This window comes from Mustela lutreola, chromosome 3, assembly GCF_030435805.1.
Source record: "Mustela lutreola isolate mMusLut2 chromosome 3, mMusLut2.pri, whole genome shotgun sequence".
In the NCBI taxonomy this organism is placed as follows: Eukaryota; Metazoa; Chordata; class Mammalia; order Carnivora; family Mustelidae; genus Mustela; species Mustela lutreola.
The window spans coordinates 210,006,095-210,012,326 of record NC_081292.1 but is presented as its reverse complement, the minus strand read 5'-3'; the positions used below and the strand labels follow the sequence as shown (position 1 = coordinate 210,012,326).

General features: G+C 45.0%; 1 long non-coding RNA gene across 1 annotated transcript; it reads right to left on the bottom strand.

The window, feature by feature from the left end:
* Nucleotides 1-3,153: 3,153 nt before the first annotated feature.
* Nucleotides 3,154-5,340, bottom strand: LOC131828220 (uncharacterized). The gene is made up of 2 exons (XR_009352292.1): nt 5,180-5,340; nt 3,154-3,782 (listed from the first exon to the last, which is right to left on the bottom strand). It is a non-coding gene; the product is annotated as an uncharacterized LOC131828220 (long non-coding RNA).
* Between the last annotated feature and the right edge of the window lie 892 nt (nt 5,341-6,232).

Sequence of the window (6,232 nt, the reverse complement as noted above, 5' to 3'; positions counted from 1 at the left end):
AAGCTATCCCTAAGGGTCCGGCTCATTCAACACTTCCATTGCTGTCGGTAATAATACGCAGCGATTCTTAAAATGAGCCACTTTGAGGGTCAGCACATTTGCAGACACGGAGGTGAGAGTTCTTGTGCTTGGCCTCCCGGCTACGAGTTTCTGACACTTGGGCTGGAGCATGAGCACCCCAGTGTTTCATTTGTTCGTTTTACATCTATGTGGTGTTGTGAGCCTCAAATCACAGGCAAATGGGAAAGTGCCTTAGAGCTGTAAACGGCTGGGGGGTGAACCGATGGCATCACCACAGTCATTTCTGTGCCCCATAGTTAACTGAAATGTGTGTTTCTAACTTCAGAGGTTAAGGAACAATAAGGCTCTTCGGAATGCAATACTTTGAACTCACTGCTTACTGAGTGTTATCTAAGAGAAGAATATCATTGTAACTCCATTATTTTGTATGTATTTTGAACAGCAGCTTCACAGAAGGAATCTTTTAAGACCTATTTTAGGCATTATGAGAATGACATAATAATTCCAGAAGCACTCTGTGAATCTTCAAAAAATGACAAAATTACGCTTTTTCATTGAAAGATACTATATTTGGGGATCTCTTTGGCTAATTCCTGATAAAAGATCCCCCAACATTATGTACATATTATGATACCATAGACCATATTATCACGTATGTTATCATACATATCAAAGTCACAGAAACAGAGGGAAGACGGGTACCAGGGACTGAAGCGTCGGGGACATGGGGGGAAATGGGTCCAAAGGGTACAAACTTCCAGGTACTGCCTGGTGACTGTAATTTGTAGTGCATGCCTGAAAGATCCTTCAATATTCTCATCAAAACAACAGCAGCAATTAAATGGTAATTATATGTGGCGAAGGGTCCATGCACATTTTACAATATATACATGTGCCAAGTCATCACCCTGTACATCTTAAACTTACATAGTCTTACAGGTCAATAATATCGCAATAAAGCTGGGAAAAAACATTCCCAAATAACATAACATTCTGCTGTACCGTGGCTTAAGATTTCAACATGTCTTCAACCCATAGTGTGTATGTTAATGTTACTGAAATTATATATAGCAAGATAATAGTAACAAAGATGGAAAATCTAAGTTTTTTAATTTGCAATAAATTAAATGCTAATGAATATATTTATAACTCATAATTTCTTAAGGTTTATTTATCTGTTTGAGGGAGGAAGGACAGAAGGAGAGGGAGAGAGGGTCTGACGCAGACTTCGTGCTGAGCAGTCTGACCCTGAGATCACATGACCCTGAGATCTTGTCCTGAGCCAAAATCAAGAGTCAGACACTTAACCGACTGCATCACCCAGATGCCCCTCATAATTTCTTATAAGGCACTTAATTCTGTCATTCCATAAGCTGGAACTTTAAATGCAAGTGTTACTGGAATTGTATTATCTTATGGAATTAATTTGAAAGAATTGAGATCTTTATGCTACTAAATATCCCATCCATGAACGTAGTATTGTTATACACGCAAGTATTATTTTTATCTTTTCAAATTAAAATTACCTTTTATAATGGTCTCAGTCATCCTTGTTTGATTAATTTCTAGAAAATTTGTACTTCCACTACTGTAATTGGTAATGAAGTCTATAAATTTATATAAATTAAAAACATGCGCTTATAAGCCAGTAAATGAAGAGGGTGATTAATTGAGCCTTGTGCACTAAAGGGGAAATAATTTAATTGCTAAATCCATTGTCTCTTTATGATTCTGACAACTTTTAGAAGCCAAGGGAAATTTTATATCCAATGTGGTAACAAATATAGTGAGAGAATAAGTTTCCTCTGACTAATTAGTCACATTGAGATAGTCCTTTAAGATGATACCATCAAAGCATAACAGCAGCTTTAAAACTGAAAACAAAAGTGTTCTTTGTTGAAAGAGCAGGAGGAGAAAATGGAAAAAAAGATTTTCCTCCTTTGGCTTTGCTCTGCTCACCAAGGGGCCTTTTTAGTTTCCAGTCCCATTCAGAGCCCTGTGGTCACACTGACAGCGGTGCAGCCGGAGAGGTTAGGTCAGAAACCACACCTTCCCGAAAGGCGGCAGCAGCCCTTCCTGTGCGCTGACTTGGCCGGTCTCTGCGGCCGTGCGCAGCTCTCACAGGCTCTCCTCTCTCGCTCTGTCCTCCGGGGAAAGTGCAGGTGGAAGGGAACGGGCTTCGCAGGGGGAGGTGTGGAAGGTGCTTTGGCTTCAAACCCTAAGGAGCAGATACGTCTGGTAGTATCTCCAGGGGAATAGGTCCAGTTTCGGGAATCATTGTAATTGGATCAATGTCAGATGATATAACCTTTTTTTTTTTTTTTTAAGATTTTTATTTATGTATTTACTCGACGGAGGGAGAGATCACAAGCAGGCAGAGACGCGGGAACAGAGAGAGAGGGAAGCAGGCTCCGCGCTGAGCAGAGAGCCCGATGCGGGGCTCGATCCCAGGACCCTGAGATCATGACCTGAGCCGAAGGCAGAGGCCTAACCCACTGAGCCACCGTGGCGCCCCGAGGTGAGATGACCTGTCTCCGATTCCCAGGGGAAACTGAGGCAGAGAACAAAGTCTAACGCACGGTGAACCGGTGAAGGAGAAAAGGCCTGCGAGCAGCGAAGCGAGCGGCGATGTTCGTTCGGGCTGCGGGGCGATTCCGCGGACCCCGCGGCTTCCTCCTCTGCGCCATTTCCTCTTCGGAGCGAGTCTCCGGTCCTGCTGGCCCAGACCAGACCCCGACAGTCACCGCGCTGCACCGTCCGGCGCCAACACCGCGGGGACGACGGCGGGAACCGACGCCGTCTCGGCCCCGCGCGGCCTCCGAAATCCCGGAGACGCAAGTGGAACCCGCGGGGGTTCGTCGGAGCACGTCCTCCCGCTGCAGGCGGCGGCGCGGAGCTGGACGCGGCCCTGCTGTGTCCCCACCGAGCCGGCGCCGCCGTCTGTGCGCCTCACGCTCCCCGACGCCCGCGGCGTCCTCCCTGCACGGCCGGCCCGTCCCTCGGCCCCGTCCCGCGGCCGCGCACCGGTGTGGCCGCGATCGCCGCCCCCGCACTCCCTCCCACGGGTTCCCGCCCCCGCACTCTCTCCCACGACCTCCCGGTCCTTCCCGCCCCCCCTTCTCACTAGCGAAACCCACTGCACAGGTTTTTTATTGAATTCCAAGAAAACGTCGGGTGAAGAAGGCTTCCGGCGGGCGGAGGTGGGGGTTTAGATAAAGGAAGGGGAATCGCGGACTGTCCCCGAGGGCTGAGGTCCCGGTCCTGTGTCCCCCGGTGCCGTCCCTCGGCCGCGGGGCTGGCGGAACAGGCGCCCTGGAATCTTCGCAGAATCAAGGGGCGAATGACAACAAGTCGTTGGTACTGTTTGGTGTCTTCCCCTGTGACCCCTTTAAGAGAGTGTGGTGCAGCTCAGGGCCGCGACTCAGGGGGTGAGACTCTGGCCGCAAAGGCACCAGTGGCCTCCACGGGTCGGGAAGGACCGTCGGGGGACCGCGGGGCGGAACCTCCCACCTTGGAATCACGTACACTTTGTTACATTGTATCTGGCGGCTTGGCTTCTTCCGTGATGAGTTAGGTACGAATTATAATTGAAAATAAGAAAAATACCAGGCGTCTGGGTGACTCAGTGGGTTAAGCCGCTGCCTTCGGCTCGGGTCATGCTCTCAGGGTGCGAGGATCGAGCCCCGCATCAGGCTCTCTGCTCCGCGGACCTCGCCTTCTGCCCGCCGCTCCCCCTGCTTGTTCGCACTTGCTCTCTCCCTCTGTCAAATAAAAAAATAAAATATTTTTCGGGCTCCTGGGTGGCTCAGTGGGTTAAGCCGCTGCCTTCGGCTCAGGTCATGATCTCAGGGTCCTGGGATCGAGTCCCGCATCGGGCTCTCTGCTCGGCAGGGAGCCTGCTTCCTTCTCTCTTTCTCTCTCTGCCTGTCTCTCCATCTACTTGTGATTTCTCTGTCAAATAAATAAATAAAATCTTTTAAAAAAATAAAAAAAATAAAATCTTTTTCAAAAGAGAGAAAAGAGAAGCAAAATGAGATGGTAGAAATCAAATAACTATTTATGAATTTTTCTATTAAAAGAGTAAAATTTTGCCCTCGGAAGTTCTGTGTGTCCTTAATTAACTCTTCAGTGACCTATTCCGGATATTTTCCTGGATGGTTTTCTGTTGGCGTCAAGAGTTTAAGTTACTTCATTTCACTTAAAATTTTTAATATATTCAGCCAGCACCCTTTAAACTGTGGAAATGCTTTTCTATTTGTTCAGTTCTTTTCCTAGCTAGCCGTCTCCATTTCTCTGTGTTGGGTTCCTTTTTTTTCCAAAGCTGATAATTTTTCTCTTCTTATAAAAAGCCACTTTTATTTGCTGATTCTTCTGTTCCCAGAAAATTAATTAAATTTTCTATTCATAAGATTTCTCACTATGTTTTTTAGTAAGCATTTATTTTTTCCATAAGTCTTGAGATCTGATGCTTTGCTTTTTAAAAATCTTCTAAAAAGTGCTATAACAGGGGCACCTGTGTGGATCAGTTGGCTAAACATCTGACACTTAATCTCGACTCAGGTCTTGATCTCAGGGTCATGAGTTCAAGCCCTGTGTTCGAACCTACTTTAAAAAAATGAACTAAATAAAATAAAAAATATTATTGTGAAAATTGATATCTAAACTAAAAATAAGCAGTTAAGAGATTTTACTTTGTTAGGAACTCAGGGACCTCCATTTTTGTACTGAAGAGTGCTCTATAATAAATTAATTTTATAAAATCATGACTTCACACAAGATGCAGTGCATTTCCACATGTTCCAGTAACCATGGATGCCTTTGGCCCAGCAGAGGTAGTAACAGGTTCTGCTCGGACTCATTCTGGAACACGAGGCGGAGACCACAAGTCCTCCACAGCCAGTTTCACACTACGACACCAACTCACGCTGATGTTACAGATGTTAGTGGGCAGCGCATGAGTGTTTACAGGCCAAGGTCCCAGGGAATGGCCTCGTACTGGCCATTCTCTGTTCTCAGTCCTGTGGCAGTCAGAGCTCAGGCTGGGAGATCATCCAGAGGGAAGGCCCCTCTCTCAGCAACCAGGAAATGAATAGAGAAAACTGTTACTTTATGAAAATTACCATGATTTTTTTTAAAAAGAATAAATGTAAATGCAAACCTGACATTCTGCGCCACGTGAAAATGATAAAGCTCTGTCGGCAGCGTCCAAGCTAGGTCCTCTTGCTGTTTATCCTTGAATGCAATGTTTAAAGCATAAGTCGTCTAGAAAACGTCCCTTTGTTTTAAAGGAAAAACAAAAGAGAAACCCAGAGAGTTTAATTTATCAGCTCCAGATTACGCAGCTAGTTGGGGTAGAATAGAAATAGAAACAGAACAGACTTCCTGACTCTAAGCTCTTTCTGTTTGATCTTACTCTCTAAAAATGGGAACATTGGGTTAATTTTGCTCTGGACTGAATTACTGTCTTTGTGAAGGGCAAATCCCTGACCTACAACTTAAACCAAATTCTGAATCCTCATTATGTTGACCAAGAGATAATAAATGACCTCATGAGGGTCATAATTATCCTCTTTCCCCTGTTTTGAACAGCCCATGTGGTCATTACCCCCATGACAGCTGATTCTCTGTTTCTCCATAACTTCACGTTTTTAAAAAATTCCTCTTCTTTGCCCCAGCAACAAAACCTTTCAGTCCCTTGAACACAACATCATACCTCACGGTTTTTGCACCGAATCTCCTCTAAGTGGTTGCATTATCCCTCCCAACACTTGAGTGGCTTCCTTCTTTAATATCTTCAAGGTTTTGCACAAATGTCACCTTATCTATGAGGACTTTCTTAATCACGCTGTATAGAGTAGGTCTACCCCAACTCTAAGACTCTTTATCTCTCTTCTGTGCTTGGTTTTTCTCCATAGCCCTTATCTTATTTGACGCTGTTTTACATATTTATTTGTTAATGTCCTATCCACTAGAAATATAACTTCTTTGAGGGGAGATCTTTGCTCATTGTATATATTGCTGTATGCCCAGAACCTAGAATAGTGCCTGACATAATATGTGCTTAATAAGTGTTTATTGATGAATTAATTAATACACAATGCTTCTCCTCCAGGTACCCATTTCTCCATTTTCCTTCACCGATCAACAAAAAGGGTTTCTACTCTTTCTCATTTAGGACTGTTAGGCCTTCCTACTGTAAAAAGATAGAGAA